Source organism: Dermochelys coriacea, chromosome 2, assembly GCF_009764565.3.
Source record: "Dermochelys coriacea isolate rDerCor1 chromosome 2, rDerCor1.pri.v4, whole genome shotgun sequence".
In the NCBI taxonomy this organism is placed as follows: Eukaryota; Metazoa; Chordata; order Testudines; family Dermochelyidae; genus Dermochelys; species Dermochelys coriacea.
Genome location: NC_050069.1, coordinates 48,223,415 through 48,244,479, shown reverse-complemented (window position 1 = coordinate 48,244,479; position 21,065 = coordinate 48,223,415).

The window sequence follows — 21,065 nt, the reverse complement described above, 5'->3', positions numbered from 1 at the left end:
TGGAGATGGGGCTGGGGCATTGGGGGCAGCCCCTGCCATGGAGGGCCTGGTCTTTTTAGCGGGGCCCTTCCCCTTCTTCTTCCCCTGGCCCTTCCTGCTGGCTGGGGGGACTCCCCCCGAATCTGAGGGGGTGAGAGATGTGGCAGCAGTGGAGGTTACCCCGGTGCCCGTCGCTGCTGGTGCCCCAGCGGGGGCAGTGGCAGATGGTTCGGCAGCGGAGGTAGAAGCTTGGGGGGGTGACGGAAGGGTAGGCAGGGGAGGGGGAGCTCAGGCTGCTGGAGGGGTCTCACCTGTCTCATCCCTCACCATCATGAGCAAGGAGGAAAGGGGGGACACCAAAAGGAGGAGGGGAAAGAGGAAGCAGGTCGACCACTCCTCCCCGCTAGGCTGCAGGCAGGGGAGGAGGGTGCCAAAAGGGGTGGGCTGGATGGGGGGCAATCAGGGGTTAGGGGTCAGTCACCGACACAAGGTGGAATTCCGGCTCCTCTTGGTGCACTAGGGGAGGGGGGGATACAACAACATTAGGGATGCAGTGAAGAGGGTTGTAACTGAAATGGGGAATTGCACAAGCACATGGGAGGGGGCATGGGCACACGGAGCGAGGGGCTAAGCGGTCTGGAGTTAGGGCAGGGAAACCAAGGGGCTAGCTTCAGAGGCTGGGGCGGGGCAAACAAACAAAGGCTGCAGAAGGAAATGGGCGGGGCAGGCAAACAAACTGAAGTAAGGGGGTCTGGGACAAAAGGGAGGGCAAAGCTACAAGTGGCAAATGGGGCAGGTAGTAAAGGGCAAAGCTGGGGGGTAGGCAGTCCGGGGGGGCACATGTGCCCACGTGCACTTGCACAAGTCTTTTTAAGCTGGCTGCTGCTTCTGGCCCAAAGGGTGGAAATAGGGCGTGGCAAGCCAAGCAAGCAGCTGAGTCCAGAGGCAGGAGCTGAGGCAGATGGTATACAGCCAGTGGGGGTGGTGGAGGGGGCAGTGGTGGTGGTAGTAGTGGTGGGGGTTGGGGGGACACACAGATGGATTGGGGGGCAGCTCCACGCCACGCCACACCCCCTGTGTCCCTGGAAACACAGTCAAGACCCCCACCACAAGAGCACAGTTTGAAAATTACTCAGTCTTAGGCCCCCTCCACGGTGGTCTGCAAAGTCTCTAGGTGCTCCCCCACTGGCAGATGGTCCTCTTCTTCTCATCCTCGGGCTCCAGCAGCTCCAGGCAACAGACTCCACAGCAGCAGCAGCAGCTCCAGGAACTCCAGGTGGTGGTCCTGGCAGGCAGAAAGGACCCCTCTCAGGTGGTGGTGGTGGTGCCCACAATAGCAGTGGCTGGGGTCCCTCACTCCTCCTCTCTGGGGAGTGGGCTAGCAGCCCCCCACCCCGCCTCGGGGCTGCAGTTGGAGCAGCAGCAGCACCCAAGAGTGGGGGGGTCTAGCAACCAGATAGCAGAGAACGGGGGGATGGTGTCTGGCCCAGCCAGGGGAGCAGCAGGGATAGCTTAGGGCCCAGCAGCAGGAGTAGCAGCTTCCCACCTCCCTCCAAGCTAGAAGGCTATGGGAGAGTCATGGGAGGGAGAGAGAGACTCACTCCAGGCTAAACAAATCCCTGGTACCAGGTTAAGTGAAATGGCAGCTGCTCCAGGTCAATTAAGAACTTTCCAGAAGGCAGGGAGAATGCTAGGTTGACTGGGACACCTGAAGCCAATCAGGGGCTGACTGAAACTAGTTAAAAGCCTCCCAGTCAGTCAGGTGGGTGTTCATGTCAGGAGCTGTGGGAGGAAGTTGTGCTGTTGGAGAGACTGAATAGTACACACCATATCAGGCACAAGGAAGGAGGCCCTGAGGTAAGGGTGAAGTGGAGCTTGAGGAAGTGAGGGCTGCTGTGGAGGAAGTAGCCCAGGGAATTGTACATGTCATGTTTCTAAAAGGTCAGCTACCATATCTGATACTATTAGGGTCCCTGGGCTGGAGCCAGGAGTAGAGGGTGGGCCTGGGCTCCCCCCCACACCTTTGCCCCCTGATTAATCACTGAGACTGGGACACAACAGAGACTGTGCAAGGAAAGATAACTTCTCCTCACCTCCCTCACTGGCTTATGATGAAAATGGCTCAGTAGACTGTGACCCTTGTCTCTAGAGAAAGAAGGGTTACGTGGAGGGTCACAGTGAGCCTCTGAGGCTAGCAAAATCTTCCAGGAAACATGGGACCCATGGAGGCAAGGACAGAGCTTTGTCACAGTATATATGTATGCTTGGGGAGAAGAGTCCCAGAAGTGTGTAAGGCAAGGGAGAATTTCAAAGAGAGAAATACCATCTGGAGTGTTTGTATGCGGGAACAAACACGAGAAGTGTGTGTGGTGGAGTAGGATCACAACTATATATATATATATATATATAACAAAACAAAGAAAAGCTACCACAAAAAATCACTTAGCTGCACATCCGTCTCCTCATGTGGAGAGGGCAAAACACCAACACATGACAGATGTTAGTCAAGCTGCTTAATGCGCTACAGGAAGGCAACTCAGATACTACGATGATGAGCACAGAATAAGAACCTATATACAACAGAACACTGCAAACTGGAGACAGGAATGTGTGTGAGTGCCTCGCAGAGAATGGGGGAGCTGTAAGGGACTAGGGTACAAGAGTTTGCGTCCACGCAAGAGGCAAGAGAAAATGTGTTTGTGTATATAAGGGAGAGAGCTTGGGGACAACAGTGTATTTATTTGCGATTGTGATAGAGAGAGACATCTATCTTGCAATTGTTGGACTTTCACCCTGTGCTCTTCATCCACATGAGGATCTCTGCAAAGTACCAAGATAGCTGGGATATGGTGGTGTTTACATCTAATGTCCAGAAGCTGTAGAGCAGAGTATTAATGCTGAGACTTCAGCTGTGTTCTCACCAGCTCCACCAAGACTTCATGGAGAAATTGAAGAAGATGAGGGCTGTAGAGGCAGAGGAACTGTTGCCCATCATGAACCTCTAACTCTAATTCTGACCAAAGAGGAATGACTCAAGCTATTTCAGGGTTTGAAAGTTTCATTCAGAAACAGGTTTAGTTCCCCATTCAGCCAGACTTCCTCTGTGACCTTAGATTAAGAGACTTGCCCATGCCAGGTCTCACTTCCCCATCTGCAAAATGGAGAGAGTATTTCCCCTATCTCACAGTGGTTTGTGAGGCTAACATCCATCAATGACATTATGGTGATTAGGGCCATTTCAGTAGCTAGTAAAGGTGTTTCCCCACAGCCTTTTGGAGGCAAGAAGAAGATGGCCGAGGGGAGAAGAAAAAGAGGGAAATGACTATACAATGCTAAAATTTAGGACTGGGGAAAAACACACTACAAAAGATAGAGAAAAAGATACATTAACAAAGGAAAAAATTCTGAAGGAAAAATGTGGTAACAGTAAAAATTAAGTACTTCATGAAAACATGTTTTAAAAATTATTAGAATGGAGTTAGAAATGGGATGTAACTATGGAAATCCCACTGGTGCATTCAGATTCCTAAGTCAGGTGCTACACACCTCGTCTGCGTGTATCCTCACATTTAATTTTATTTTCCAAATTTTAAAACACAATTGTTCCTCTTCCCTCCCCGCATAATCTCCACTCTTCAGCTTTTGTTATGTGGCATTTTACCTCTAAAAATAGGCACTCCTAACATAGGAGAGTCTCCTTTTTAAACATCGGATCTCCCAGCAATTTCTCCACATTCATGACTTCAACTCAAGGGCTCTTTATGCCTGCGCACTCACAAATGAATAAGATGGCACTGTGACAATGATTGTGACAATGATTACTCACTCAGTTTGTGGTAATGCTGTAATGCCAGTTCAATAATGATTATAAAATCTTAATAGTTTGTGTTGAATATCATCCCTTTAATTTATGTGAGGCACCTTGAGTATGAGATAGGTGTTAAAAGCTAAAGAAAGAAACAAATAAAAATAAATAATGCTCAGTAGCAACAGGCGACTCATACAGAAGCTGAGGAGCGAACAGCAAGGAGACCTGAGAGTATATTCCTGCACAGGAGAACAATTTGTGAAGGGACAAAAACTCCTACAACTCTTCTAAGAGCATCAACAGATCTCCCAGAGGATGTCAGTTGGTCAAGAAAGAAGCAAAAAAATAGGCAGCTATTTAGGATAAAAACAAAGGGTGGGATGTCCCATACATGGTTTCATAGGATAAGGGTAACTTTGTGTCAAGCTGCACCTAAATTCTGAGGCATGTTTCCTGCATTTTGTGGCACCCAGGTGCAGAGGAATGGAAATTCTGCAGAAGCTTAATTTAAATTTTAAAATGGACTTTTTTTTAATAAATGAATTAAAAAGTAACAAACAAGCCTACCATGCTAAATTGCTCCTGTGTGGTTTACTTTGTTGTCAAATTACATTCATTGTACACTCCCCCCTTCCCCCGCCCATTATCAGCTTTCAGTGTTTTTGTATTGACACTATAACAACATAAAAGAAGTTGTTGGTGGAAGCTGAGGTTTTGACAGCTAGCAGGACAGTTTTGAAATATGGCTACTAAAGAGTTATGTGGGGATTATGGTGTGAGCCCTTGAGCTGGATGCTTCTGCCAAAATGATCAGCAATAAAGTAGTTAAAGTTGACATTTAAGTCAAAATCGGTAGATTTCAGTTAATAGCTAATGAGATGAATGGTTTGATTTGCACCTTTCAGAGCTGTTGTGCTGTAAATTTGGGAAGAAAGAGCATCGGATTGCACTTGCAATGGGACAACATCAGATATCCTTGCCACCATGACAGCAAAACACTTTTCTCTAACGAAAGCTTAAATTCTGGAGCAAAGTTCTACTGCAAAGACGGCCCAAGAGGTGAACTCACTGGCCTCAGAGTCACTGAATACCTGTGGCTCCTGAGTAAGACCATTTTAATTTATAGACTAGTTGTGAAAGATTTTGGAGCAATGTAGGAACTATTTAAAGAAGGAAGAGTCCACACTCTTCTGGTAAGAAGAGAGCACCAGTAATAACAGGAAATGAATTTGAAGAGAGTCCACTTGCAAAAAAACATGTAAAGAAGCCAACCTGCAAGAACCAAGGGAGAGAACCAACCTAAGAGAGTGGTACCTATCTCCTAGAGACAGGCCTGCAAGTGACAAGGGAAAGGCCTTCTCACATAGGGGGTTCATACTGCATGGCTCCAAAATTATGTGTTTTTATTGTATTGCTTGAGAAATAGTAGGTGATCATGTAACCAGCCACTGTATAGTAATGCATATGCACAAGGGAGCAGCATTCATTTCAGACCTAAAAGTGGCAATTCTTCAACAAAAAAACTTCAAAAACAGACTCCAATGAGAGACTGCTGAATTGGAATTAATTTGCAAACTGGATACAATTAACTTAGGTTTGAATAAAGACTGGGAGTGGATGGGTCATTATACAAAGTAAAACTATTTCCCCATGTTTATCCCCCCACCCTCCACTGTTCCTCACATGTTCTTGTCAACTGCTGGAAATGGCCCACCTTGATTATCACTACAAAAGGTTCCCCCCCTCCCCCCGTTGCTGGTAATAGCTCACTTTACCTGAGTAATAGCTCACCTTACCTCACTCTCATTACAGTGTGTATGGTAACAACCATTGTTTCATGTTCTCTGTGTATATAAATCTCCCCACCGTATTTCCCACTGAATGCATCTGATGAAGTGAGCTGTAGCTCACAAAAGCTTATGCTCAAATAAATTTGTTAGTCTCTAAGGTGCCACAAGTCCTCCTTTTCTTTTTGCGGATACAGACTAACTTGGCTGCTAATCTGAAACTTCAACTTTGTAAGTTTTTGAATTTTGAGAGCTTAAACAGTCAGTTTTAACATTCTCACAATTTAGTTTTACGATGGGATATGTATAGGTATTATATGAGAGAGAGAAAGGTGACAAGAAAAACACCTTTATTCACATAAAACATAAAAGAGAATTACAAAAATATTACACATTACCATATACAAAGAGAAAATAATAATAATAAAAAGAACTCCACCCCAAGCAGACACTACACAAGGATCACTGAAAGAACTGCTCCAGCCCATCTGTGCCATGGTAACAGCATGGATGGAAGGCAGCGAATTCCCCTATAAAGGGCAACAGGAAGCTGCCAAGAAGGGGGAAGGCTTCTGCCAGGAAGACCCTGATCTTAAGGGAGTTGAGTAGTCAGAGCCAGGAGGCTGGACTTCAGCCAGAAAAAGCCTGAGAGTGACTGTGATAGGACCCAGCTCTAGGAAGGAAGGCTAGGAACTGCTTACTTAAGGGGAGAGAGAGACACTGAATTGGGTCGAGAGGCCGGAAGGGCCACATGTACACAGAGAACTAAATAAATTGGACCCCCAGAAAGGGAATGATTTTATTACCTTTGGACTGAGAGAGTTATTAGGGGCTCTGAAGAGGGGAAAACAAAGGCAGGATGCTACTAAGTGACCTCTGGCCATGAGGGAGTACTTAGGAGGCAGCTGGCGCTCTTACAAATATGAATAGCAACCTTAGGAAACCAGACAACTTTTAAACAGTAAGTATTGCCAACCCAAGTGTTCTAAAAATCACAAATCAGGCCTCACAACAAACAAAAATCAAAACAACCCCCATCTCCGCCCCCCCAATATTGCAAGACTCATGATAAAATAGCAAGAGTGGACAATACTTCACACTCATAGCATCAAGAGACACCCCAATAAAGAATTGAAGCATATTTCCTTCACTTAGGCCTAGGTAAGAAGAGGCAGTATAATCATATGACTTTTAACCTCACAGAGCCTTCTAAACAGTTCAGTCATACTTTTAGGCTAAGGTTGTTGAAGCTGCCTAGAGGATTTGGCTGCCTAGTTCTCATTAATTTTAATGGGGTTTACAGTAAATTATTTAACGACTAGGGCTGGTTGAAAAATGGAAAGTTCTTCCTCTGAAATTTCATGTTGTTTTTTTTAAAAAAATTCATCCCAAATGGAGACAAAAATTGCAAAATAAAAACTTTCATGGGAAGGGATTTTTCAGAAAAAAATCCATTTTGGGAGAACCAACATAGAATTTTTCCATCTTGCTGGCTGTCAGTCAATTTGACTTTCTCTCTGTCGGGAAAGGAGGCTGAGCACTGTAGATGAAATTAGCAACTTAAAGTGGAATTGACAATAGCTTTCCAGGGCGAGCTGTCATTTTGATTTTCCTGATGGAAAAAATAAATTTCCTCACAACAAAATTTCCAGTTTTGCAAAAAGGATATTTTCTGTTGGAAAATCATTCTGAAGGAAAATTCCTAACTAGCTCTATTAGCTACCACAATGGAGGGTATTGAAGGCACATGGTGTCCTGTAGGAAGTGCTCTGTACCTTGAAGGAATGGGCCGTGACTTGACTAGGAAAGATAAACACTGGGGATTTCAGCAGGAAAGTAGCACTATTAGAACTAAGTAATTGCTTTAGTTGTAATGCGCACATCAAGAAGGTTCCAACTGTGTGTGCGTGCACATGGGCATAGGGCAGAGAGAGCACACATTTCTTTTGATAGGAAGAGCAGAGTTTTAGGTTTCCATTATAGATAACCAGAGAGCTGACAAGAAGTGAAGGGAAATTCAGGATTGTAGGTCATGTACTTCTTGCTTTCTCATCACACAGACATGTGTATATGCCCGTGATGTTGGAATATGTATAGTGCTTAAAAGAATCTGTGTGCTTATATATATATATATATACATATATATGTATTCTGTGTCTATAAAATACACAAATGAATATAGAATTGAATGCGCAAAACAATGGTTTCAAAGAACTCTTATTTTTCTTTGTACAGTTTGTGCTTCTTTTGTTATTTAAGTAATAGAGCTGAGGAAATGCAAAAAAAATCTATTTGTTAAAATTTTCTTTTAAAATTGCTTTGACTGTTCTTGTGTTCATTTTTATCTTGGCTTTTGAAAATATTGTGAACAAGCTTTACTAGTGGAAATACTCACAAAAATAAAAATGATAAGCTTGAATACTCAAGTATTCACAGAGTGGGAGTTTATTTTCAAATTGCGTAAGTGGTCACATTTCAAATTGCTAATTTTACAATCAAAAGTGCAATTCAAGATCTGTACTTTATTAGTTTGGTACATTCTTCAAATCAATCAAATGAATTAGGTGATTAAAGAACACAGTACAAAATTTGAACATTCCCAATAAACTGTTTTGCAAAGGACTTCCAGACTAAAAATCATTTGCTAAAGACATTTGCAAATAATTTTGAGAAATAAATATACACGATAATGTTGCAATCTGTTCACAAATAGTTCATGAACAGTAAAAGTGGTGAAACATACATAAGAATTTATTTTTTCCATATTACTTTCTCTGGTCTACCGGGTCCAAAAACAGATATATTTACCAAAGGGGTCAAATTCTATTTTACAGGGCAGATCTTCAGCTAGTGTAAATTGTCATAGCTCCATTGATTTGAATGTCTACACGTCTAGAACTGACCTGGATAGTCTCCCATAGTACAGTATAACCACGTACATTGCCAGCATGTCACACAGAAATATCCAACAAGAGTAGGTAAAAAATATAAATGGTGAGGAATGCAATAATGATTTTGAGGGCTACGTTCTTCCTTCGGTTAAACCAATATGTATACCAAGTAACTTTACAGTCTGCAGAATCTGGTGCTTAAATCTAATTTATTTATTTATTATCTCAGGTGAAAGAATGCATCTGTTATACATTTAGGAAGCATTTTTACTAGCCATTTTAAAGATACTTCACAAAATTAAAGTCTTTTTCCTGAACAGACTATACAGTTTCTTGACCCCATATTAACCCCAGCTTTTGACCCCAACTTTTCCCTTTTAGGAGGATAATAAATACAGGTGACATGGTACACCAACATATACCACATATTTGTTTAACCATTACTTTGAAAAAATACAGTATTAGACACCAGATATGCAGTTTCTGGGTACCAGACTACTTGGTGATACTTGAGATCATGGCAGCGGGCACCACAGTAATTTAATGGTTGCTCAGATATTTTCATTCTCCTGACCCTTCAGTAGAATACAATCAGTTCTTCACATTTTATATTTCTGGGCTATGATGCTTCATACCCAAAATCTGTGTAAATTTTTTGCTCCACACATTTTAGGTGAGTGCTCTGATCCCCAACAAGGCATTTTGTTACTATGGTGACAAAATATTCCCATTCCATGCACTACAGATCCCAATCAATTCCATTTGATTGGTATCTGTAGTGGGGGAGGGAGGGGGAAGAGGGGCAAGGATGTTGCCTGAAGATCTGGGATAATGCATGAAGAGTGGATGTGTGTGTGTGTGGGGGGGGGGGGGGGGAAAGCCTCGTAACTCGTCTGTGTAAATTATGTTATCATCAAGTTTTTACAGAAGTAAAATGTAATGTTAATTTTTCATATATTATAACCAAGTGTTAATTAAGTCAAAATCCAAACAAAATGTGTCTTTGATCTACGTTAAAATATAGAACTCTGCCTTTATATAGATAGTAATTTCTTCCACATCTCAAGGAGGAGGATTATATACTTGGACCATATTTCAAATTGTCCACTTCATACCTTAAGATTATTTACTACAATTTAAAGTTTTCTCCAACTATCTTAGTTTTATTTTTGGATGGAAAGTTCCTCATATGCTGGGTATCCTTGCATGCTCACCCATTGACTGTTCAGTGGGAGCACTGGTTGAAATATTAATACTTTCTTCCCTTATTTTGTTGACTGTCAGAGGACACATTTTTCTTTTGCTCCAGGAAACAAGCTTTTCATTTAATGGTTAAAAATTTACTTGACTGGGATGGTAAGAGCTGGCTAGTATGAGTGAGATGATGACAGTGGTATGGTTGCATTGTTACTGTTGGATAAGTACAGCATGTGTAGCTTTCAGAAGTGATCTTACTTGCAAAAATTCATAGTTGATTGGGTATAATAATAACCATCACTTGTACAGCACCCAAACCCTGCCTCTACTAGTCAGTGCTACAGAGGGGGAAAGGATGAAGTTCACCCTCCGCAGACACTATAATTCAGAATGTGACCACTTGTAAGATGCCCCATTGACCTTTTCGTGGCATGAACTGGGGATCTCAAACCTTTTCAAAGCACTAGCCATGTGTTAATAAAGATTTGTTTTGGGGACCACTTCCACTCCTGTTAACAACTGAATGAAATCTCTGGCAAATAAAGCAATTCACTGCTAAAATTATTAGGAAATATATAATGTCCTTTTGAGCTTTCTTTTAATGCATTTAGAAGGTGGAAACAAGAAGAAGGAGCCCCCATCATATGACCACTCAGCTGTCTCTGAACCACTAGCCATTGATTGAAGGGGAATGAGGGGTGAAGGGGGTGCTGCAGCACCCCCAGGTTTTGTGTGGGGTCCCAGCTGCCGACCCCATGCCCAGGGTCCTGGTGCTGCTGGCCCTGCTTCGGGACTCTGCTGCCAGCCCCGCACCTGGGCTCCTCCCTGCCGCCAGCCCCTTTCCCGGGGCTCTGCTCTTGGCCCCAGCTGTGGTCCCAGCCTCAGCCCTCTTACCCCTCTTTGCGTCTCCCCACCTTCCCAGAGCCATGATCCAGTCCTGGCCTCAGCTCTGGGAGGACGGGGTGTGGACAGGAGTAAGGGGAGTGCAAAGTAAAAAGTTTGGGGACCATTGGCTTTCAGCACTCCCACTCTAAAAAGTTTTCCAGTGACACTGCCATTGATGGTTCATGGTGTAATCTGGGAACCTTTGGTTTAAATATTGCAGTAGAAAGTGTAGTTGTGCAGAGCAAAATATCCAACCCTGCTGTTTAAAACAGCACACAAAATAAGACATGAAGGAGCATGACATTGTGTTGTGTATCCTTCTCATATTGCTATGGGATTTATGCAAGTAACTTCCATTAACTGGAGCTGGTGAATAGAGGAAAGGTTTTCTGCAAATAACCACTTTAATTTTTAAACATATTCACTTCAGCTATGCTCATTTCCTGTTTGTGTTTGCTTTCCATGAATATTCTAGTGAACTAGAAGGATTTTTTTTTTGCAGAAGGAGCTAATTTTAAGTAAATTCTGGAGAATATTAATGAAAAGTGAATTTTGAACCCGTAAAACAGAACTATTAGTCATGACAACTCAAATACAACATAGTTGGGAACTTCTTCAGCTCAAGGAAGGAGCCTGCAGTGAAGAGAAGAAAGCAAAGCAAAAGCACTTTATGCAACTAATTATACAGAAGCATGGACTGGGGATTAGGCTTTAAGGGTTGAATTTCCCCATCTAAATATTCTGAGGAGGCTAGCAACTCCTCTCCCCATGGCTCAAGCTTGTCCCGGAGCCCCATAGTGTGAGAACCAAAGATTTTCCTTTATCCCTGTAATCTCCCTGGAGCTAGAAGGGAGATGACATGCAACCACCTCGTATCTCAGCCATCTCCCTAACCTGTTCAGTCATTTGATCCAAGGACTCCCCAATTCCTCCCTTTGTAGATGGGGCCCCGTAGGTGGCTTATCCACCTGTGGGGAGGGAAGAATCCATGTGCAGATGGTCTCCTCTGTGTATGGAACTACGGGAAAAGGATTTACGGTGGGATTGTGCCAAGATACTGTGTTTCACAGTGCCAAGGAGATCAATGGAATCTTGAACTGCTTAGACTTTAAGTTGATTTATCAAAGATTAAAAACACAGAGCTAGAAATCACTGCATCTGCATCTATGACATTTGGGCCAGAGACATCAGCTCTGGTTTGGACAGAAACAAAAATGAATAATTCTCTTCTTTTCTAAGAAATGATTCAGCTGCTGCATCTGTTTTTTGTTCAAAGTTGTGTTTTTACCCAGTTTCACAGTACTGCTGACACAGGCCCAAGTTGGCCAAGTGAGTTGCTTGAGGTGATGCTGTTAGTCAATGTATTAGACCAGACTGGAACCCTAGATTTCCCTGCTTTCAAATGTTTCTGATTATTATCCATTTCATCATCATGTTTTTTAGGACTCCTACGTACACCAAGCAGCACATCTAATGCAAGTGCTTTATGTAACACTGAATATTTCACTGGTCATCAATAGGAAGTTTTAAAACGTTACAGATTTTGTACAGATGGCAATGTATTCCCAAGGGTGCACTGGGATATTTCCTGAGGCTTACACAACTAAAGACTACTGAAGTCTGTTACTGTGGCTGTTGTCTGTAGAAGACATATCTATACAGCAAAAAAGACAAATCAAGCCAAAACAAAGAAGAGAGCCCGTGCAAAAGCAAATCTCACAGCCTGGATTAACCAAACTTGTGCTCATGTGGCTTGGGCTGGAGTATGGGATCTGAGATGCTACCATTTTCTGGGTTTCAGAGCCCAGGCTCCAGCCAGAGCCCAAATGCCTTCACTGCTATTTTTAGCCCTGTACCACAAGCCTAAAGTCAGTGGACCCAGGTTCGGAGACTTGCTACTGCATTTCCCTTTTTTCCTGTGTAGACAGAATAGGTAATCTATAGGACTACTGCAAGCCATGTCTTACCAAAAAGTTACCTATTGACTATTTTACATATCCTCAAATGGAGGAAGGAAATAAAAGGATATGAAAAAAGGAGTAAGGGGGAGACTGGAGGAGAAGTGAGGGGACCAAACTGCAACTTTCATGAATCATTCCCTGTGCATCTGGCTTGCTCCACACCCCCTCTAAGCCATAGCCTGTTTCCTCCCCATTTTGGAGGAGCAATTTGCACCCCACAGGTGCAAGGCGGGCGCAGTCTCTGTACTATGATTGTGAAACCCATGCAAAAGTCTGTCACAAACTGGTCCATACATAGTAAGGAACTAGGAGCACAAAAGGAGATGATACACAATCAACAGAGAAGTAGAAAAAGGAATAAAGAAGTGGTGAGTCTGGTTGAAGGAGGAAGATCGAGTGGGTCTGTGGACACGTAGAGAGGTCAGTTTGATTACATGTACAAAGCAAGAGAGAGTGACACATCAAAGTGAATGGAGGAAACATGATGCCATCCTGAAAACATCCTGGTTGATGCAAAGGCCAAGGAAAAGATGAAGTAACAGAGATGGGGAAAGGGAGGATGAAGTCAACAATCAGAATGATGTGATTTCAGCATTGCACATTACATGATGGCAGCTAAGAGAAATGATCTCAAGGGGCATATCTTTCAAAGGGAGATTACCAGGAATATGTTGATGCAAGAATGAAGAAATGGACCAGAATAGAATGAGAGAGAACAGTCATCTCCCTGCAAGTTCCCTTTAACCTATGCATTGCCCGTTGCCTTCCTATGTCTCTTTAATGAGTATTTGAAGTGGTCTGAAAAATCAGATTTTGATGTCCTTTAGTAAATAAGGTGGGAGTTTTGCCATTAACTTTCGGGGTGGGGAAATATCACATTGGTAGATGCGCAGATGAACGAGCCTCTGATAGTTGATTTGATTAGGCCCTATGATGATGTCCCTGTTTAGTTCAAAGTTTTAGACTGTAGAACCCTCTGCTTTCACAGTCCTCTTTACCTCTTTTGAGGACCCTAGTATAAGTGTTATTTTTGCCAAAATCCACAGCCAGTATATGGAAGTGAGATCATTGTTGGCAAATTAAACAATTTGTGAATACAATTTAAACAAGAGATTCAACATAATCTTTAAAATAATATGTAACCGTCATTACAAACCTCTAAAATTCTGGTATAAAGTACAAGGTGATTTTGAGCATACTATACATGCAAATGATTGAAGCAGAGGGGGTATAAATTATAATTGTATTTAATGTATTTACAGATTTAATGTATATTTACAGCAATGTGAGAAATACAGGATACAGCAATTTGTTTCTAATTCCTTGTGATTGAGTGATGTAAGTTCTGTCTGCCTTTAAACTCACAAGTTTTAAATATTATTCATAAAGTATAAGCAAATTAAATACTCTGGGTCTAGTTTATTGACATTTTTTTTCATTCTTAGAGTAAAACTGTGGTCTTATTTACCAGTCAAAGACAGAATAGCTCCATTTACTTCAAAGTAAGGGCACTGGGATTTATACTAATGTAACCTAGATCAGAATTTCTCAGAGTTGTGGCCCTGCTTGTATCACGTGCTAAGCTGTTTGGAGAAATAGTTAATAATTCAATAGGCATTTGTTTTGCTATTTATGTCCCTGAAAGAAGCCTTGTCTTTGGTCAAAATAGCTATAGCACACCTAAAAAGTGGTAAATTATTATACTCTGTTCTCTTTAGTGGTAAAAAACAACAACAAAACTCAAAACCATTCAGATATGCAGTATTTGTGAAGCTACACTTTACTCCCATTAAGTTATTTTTCTATTTTTATTAAAAAAGGTAGATCTTATCAAAACACAAAACACTCTAACTCCTTCATCCGAATTAAAACATGAAACATATAGGTCATATTCTTTGGTATAAGGACCAGATTCACAGAGGTATATAGGTGCCTAAAGATGCAGCCACATGCCTAATGAGATTTACAAATGTGCCTCTGCCAGTTAGCTGTCTAAATCCCATTGATATCAATGGGAATTAAACACCTAACACGCTTAGGTGCTTTTGAAAATCCCACTAGATGTCTATTTGCAGTTTTAGGCACCTAAATATCTTTGTAAATCTGGCCCTTTCAACTTTAGCCTGTCTACTGTAATCCAAAAAGCCCTGAAAATTGTTCAAAATATTTTTGACAATAGGTCCTTTTATTGTCTTTATCAATACTTTCTCTCACTTTTTGATTGATGGAATTAAATCTGAGGCTTGCTTGCTATCCCCAACACAAGACATGTCCCTTTTATATGCTGGCTAATTTGGGACATTAAACCAAGCATTGAAGTTGCAGTAAAGCATGAATAATGGCTAGGGATGATTGAGTTTGATTAATACATGTATTGTAGCATTCAAGTGACAATCACCAACTCAGTCTAACTGTACTATTTGAGGTTTATGCAATCCTGTTTGATTGCTTGGCTGGTGCCTCTGTTGGGTGGATTTTGAATCCTTGGGAACAACAGACTTTATTCATTGTTTGATATAGTAAAATAAATGTTTCCCTCCTTTAGTATAACATGTTTTGTGACCATAGAAATAATCCACTAAAATCAAATCATAGGATATTTTCAAATCAAGGATATTTTCTGGTTCACACTTGTAATTATGTGTCACAGAGCATGTGCTTTTAAAGCTTCTCATTTCAGGATAACTATACAATTGCAAATAAAGAAGCCCACTAGAGGGCAATAACATTGTTAATCTTGTTGAAACTGCAACATTCCACTTTTTGATGCTAAATGCAAATACTGCAGGCTCCATTTTCATCATTTAAAAACAGATAAAGTTCATCTACAAATTGGTAAATGTAGCGATTGATGTTTAAGGAACTATGTGAGTCCTCTATTTCCTTAGCTCTTGTAGTGCAAAACCTGTAGAGTACTATAAGTATATGGGCAGGAGAAATGCAGGATTTCTTCATAATTATAATTCCAGAGTTTTGTATGGAACAATCCCAAAGATATTGAAGGACTGAACTATTTGCTAAAGTGAAAGCCACTACTAAGAAACTGCATACAGCAAAATGATCTGTTCTCTGCTCAGCTACCCTTAAACACATCTCTTTCCATATCAAAAAGGCATGGTGTATTCAACTCAGTAAACATTAAGAAGTTATGCCCTGTCATTGCATCTGCTCAAACTTTATACATAATGTAAATTTACTTTGTTGTTCAAAATGATCTCACAATATAATCATAAAAAATGAAATCATGAAAAAAAATGTAGCAATTGACAATATGGTGATGATGTCATCTCTATTAATAAGCCTGATGATTTGCTTCAGGAGCTAGCACTACAAGAAGTTAAATGATGTGGGAATTTGGATTATACCCAATTAATATAATAAACAACATATAATAACCAACACAAGAGCTGAACAGGAAGAGACTGTGCTAGGGATGGAATCCTGCTGTGTTCTATACTGTGTCAGGAAAGCGATACCGACAATGATATTTAGAAAAATCTGTCAGTGGCACATTCAGCAGTCATGAAAATGAAGAGAACGCAGTAAATGGTTGAAAAAGATATAGTATCTCATTTAGGACATCCCTAAATTCCAAAGAATGTGTGTTTGTGACTACAAAGGACAGGCTAGAGGAGCAATGATTCATCTAGTTGCTCTGTGAAATCTGGCAAAAGGAGAACCGAGAACTGAGTAGACATTTATGAAATATGGTGCTAATTCCATTCGGTAAGGAAGTGATGGGACAAAAAGAAAATAGCACGAGTGAAGCAGCTGCTTTGAGGAAGATTTGAAGAAGAAAACTGGAGTATTTAGATATTTATCTAGAAGTGAGGAAAGAACAAAGGAATGAACCACAGAACAAACTTCAGGACCTAATCCAAAACCTTTGAAGTCAGTAGAAAGACTCCCACTGACTTGGATGAGGCATACAGTATATTGCTAATACACTCAAGTGGCTAACATGAGCAGTCTGAAACACAACTCTGGTCATTTACAGTATTCACTCCACCTGGAAAAGGTTATATTTTAATAGGACATCTAGGGCCTATACCTACAGTTTTTATTCAGGTAGAAACAATCACCACTAAAGACTGCAAATTAAGGTCCTACGGATAACATATTAGGAGCATATTCACAAGAGTCTGCTAAATTGTTTTGTTCCGTAAGGCTAATGCGCAATTGTCCACATGCATAATCTGAATGTCTAGTTGGATGTTTTTGGTGCTATTATATCTGCATTTAAATCTTTTACAAAACACAAACACCACACACCAGACTGATCAGCAAATTATGTCATTTACATAATGAATCCATATACAAATTATGCAAACAAGACAAAAGAGAAATAGTAGAAAATCTAGGAAAACCAACTTTTCACTACATTTAACAGAAATTCAGAAAAAGCAGCCTGAAATATTAGAGTCAAGTGAATTATCTGCAAAAAAAGAGTAATTAATTAGGTGAATTTATCCTTTGCTTCTGATTAAGGAATATGCAGAAGTAGATCATGATTTATTTGAATTCATTACTTGAATACTGTGACGTAGATCCAGTGAGGGTTAAGCAAACAGCAGGCTAAGTGACCCTAAATCAATCTTTAACAACACATTAGAAAAGTATTGAAATGGTAAACAAGGCCATTTATTGTAGATATTTAGTCAACTTTACCCAGCTTTGATAACTTTTAAAAAATGTAAGCCTGTATTGTCAGCGAATTAGATACTAATTGTTTGTCTGTTTACCTATATCTGTTAGAAGTTTATCAATGTGAACTAATTAGCTTGTAGATGCTAAACTTCTGTTTCTGTTTGTTACTATATTCTATCGACTCAGAGATCAAAAGGAATATTAACATTTACGTTAAACTTGTGGTGTAATAATATTGTCTATATTTTTCTTTGAAGTTTGGTAGTAAACGGTCTATGAACTGCTTCAATTGTTAATTGCCTTATGCTAATGAATGCAACTAGTAACTGCTGTGTGCCTAGGAATAGAGATTACTTAAAGCAACAATGTATATTACCTATTCTTCATCCAAGGAATGTCTGCTGTGATGTCTGCTCTCAAGAGGCTACCATAGCCTGCTAGAGAACTATAAAAGAACTCTAGGGCCTGATCCTTTTAATCTCAGATCTGCTTAAACTTTGTCAAGGGAAGTTCAAACCACAACACTGAAATCTCCAGGCCTATTCTGGAATATCCCTGAAAATTCTCATGGAAGAATTTGAAACAACTCTACACATGGACTGCCTATTGGATTATAGCCCATTGAGTTGATTCTGGAAGGACTTTTATAAATCAGCAACCTCACCATCTATATTATGAAACTAACTTAAGAACTTTATTGATATCTTCATGTAAAATGATCTTTTAACCACAGCTCTTTCTTTCTTTCTTTCTTTCTTTCTTTCTTTCTTTCTTTCTTTCTTTCTTTCTTTCTTTCTTTCTTTCTTTCTTTCTTTCTTTATTAAATCTTAGATTATTTAATAAGAATTGGCTGTAAGCATGTATTTGTGTAAAATTTGAAACATTCGTCAACCTGGTGGGTAATGTGTCCAATCTCTTGTCAAACACATATGAAATCTGGAAGTTCAAAGGACTAGGTTGAAAATGTACCTGACCAGAATGGACTTTTGGGATTAGCGTAAAGTGTATTTCCGGGAAATATCTAGGGAGAGGTTATTGCAAATTCTTCCACCTCCAGTTATGCCTAAACTCAGCCTTTTGAAGCTACATCCTGAGGAGTGTCTCATTACCTGTTCCTGAAGACAAGATCAAAGCTCTGAGATGTATAAAGAAATATCTGATCTTCCCAGGCTGAGTTCTGGTTCTGAATATTAGACAGTTATGAATTTGTAACCACAGGGAAAACGCAGTTGTGAATTTTGAAGGACTGACGCTAGCAGAGCCTGATGTTGGAGTTGGGCTGACCTCCAATAAGCTTTTTAGCATGCATGCAGCTTTGTTTTTTTAAAAACGCTTTCTCCATTACACTTTCACCATGTGACAATATAATTCTTTGAATGTATCACAGCCCCACTCTCCAGCTAACCTGTATGCAAGCCTTCTAGTCATGAATCCTCAGTCTCCCTAATTGCATTTTAAAAAGTGGGAACTTCTATCACAAAAACTTCATTTAAAGTTGCTCAAACATATTTCCTCAAAACTGGAAACATCAAGAGCAAGAAAATCATAAAATAATCAGGAACTTTTTACACCTAACATGATATCAGTTTCCAAGCATTAGTTTACTACTATCTATGTAAATATACTAGCACAGATAACTTCTTTAATACACTCCGCTTCCATTCAATAATCCAATCACCCGCAAAGCACACATCAAACTACTGAAAAATTACACAGTTTTAAGTCTGACCCGATCATTTATTTGGTTATATAAAGTATAATTATACACATTAATATATAGTTTACCTTTACACTTCATAATATCTATTTAAGATTTTGTCTGGTACAGCACATTGCACTGTTGATCTGATATTATTTTAAGTCAAAATTTAAATATATAGAAGAAATTTGTTTGCCTGTTTTCTTCATGTTCTCTCTGTCTGGTGTAGGATACATGGGGATTCTAACTTTGAGGTACTCGTGGTCATTAAATTATTAAATAATGTAGGAATGAAAAGTCAAAATTAAGATTCTGAGTATTAGAGGCATTGCTTTTGACTCCATAGTAAAGACTGAGTTCCATTTTAAGAAAAGGAGTACTTGTGGCACCTTAGAGACTAACAAATTTATTAGAGCATAAGCTTTCGTGAGCTACAGCTCACTTCATCGGATGCATTTGGGAATGCATCCGATGAAGTGAGCTGTAGCTCACGAAAGCTTATGCTCTAATAAATTTGTTAGTCTCTAAGGTGCCACAAGTACTCCTTTTCATCTTATGATAGTTACTCTTTGAGTACAAAAGGAATTTGGATAACATAGAAGGAAATCCATTCATTGGGTTATGAGTTAAAATTAATTAAAAAATCCAGTCCTTAAGAAACTTAGCATCTGTGTCAGTGTTTTCTTTGTCCCAGATGATTGTAACAATGGAATAATGCAGACACTTCAAACTTTCTATATAGTTAAAATTAACTGAAATCTTGTGCATAGAGTGTATTTGAAGAAGTTAGTTGCAATTAAGCTAAGTTTTAAGATTTTTTTCTATTTTTTGTGACTATGGACTCAGATCCACAAATGGATTTTAGGAGTTGTAATGCTGAGCATCTTGGTTCCGATATTTCAAGGATGTAAAAAAAATCACTGGAACACCACAAGCCTGGGTTGGGTGCATAGGTTCCCTATACAATGAATGGGGAGAGATAAGTGCCTTAGAATGTGATCCACAAAAACCAGCATGCTAGGGAGGAAGCCAGCTGTCTAAGATAGCCAATAGGAGATGCCAATAATCCAGCTTATGTAGATAGGTGTCTAAGTCAAAGCCACAGGGCAGAGTCTATTTCTGCTTAGTAATCCACAAACAGGAACCAGACACTGGAGTCAGGCGGCTTATGCGCTTCCTGTGGAAATGAGGTAGGCACCTGCCTGGCTTCATACAAAACAGGAGAGGAAGAGGTGTTGGTGGTGTCCTTTTAACTTTTAGCCCAGTGGTTAGTACACTTACCTGGGAGTGACCCAGGTTCAACTTCCCACTCTGCCAGAAGGTGGGAGAGGATTTGAACAAGAATCTCCCACTGATCAGGAGAGTTCTCTAACCACTCAATATCTCAGATATCAGTTGTAGGGTTCCCACAGTGATTAGAGCAGGGGGAACACTCTGACTCTTTCTCTGGCCCAAATGTCTATTTAAGTACTTATCCACAGTGGAAGTCATTGGGTCAGAGAGAGGGTGAGAGAGAATGAGTCTACAGTTCAGATAATGCCTGCCCTGCAAGTGACTTAGGTGTTAGGCTACCTGTCTTCCTCTGTTCATGCATTGCTCTGGGGCTCAGGAGAGAGACAGGCATCTGTACCTCTAGAGGGAAGCAGCAGTGCGCATGCCCAGAGACTGAAAGTTAGGATTCAAGGGAACTTTTATCCTGAAAACTTAGGCACTGAGTGAGTTTAGGTGTCTTCAGGGTTCAGCGGGAGTTCTGTGGATTGCAGTGGATCCAAAACTGGGACTTAGTTGCCTAAAACAGATATAGGCTCCTAAGTCTGGGGTTTATGTGCCTAAGTATCTTTGTGGTTCTGGCCCATATAAACCTACAGATAGGCTCAGGTCAACAGCTCTGGTAACTCTTGAATGAGCCATTGTGATAGCATAGGTAACTCAACTACTCACCACTCTTCCTGTACAGCTAATTGGCATTAAACAATTCTATCGTTTTTAATGACTCAGAAATATGAGGGAGAGTAGACATATATTTCAAGAATTCTCACTGGTAAATTACTTGGTCCAACAGTTACTGCTCTTTAAAGGTTCCCTGCTCTCAAGAGAGGTTGCTCATAGCACTGCCATCTTGGATTCGCTGTGCCTTGAGAAAGCACTTCAAGGAAAACTGCGGCTGAAACACAAGAGGAGCACTTGACCTACAGAGACATTGGGATTCAG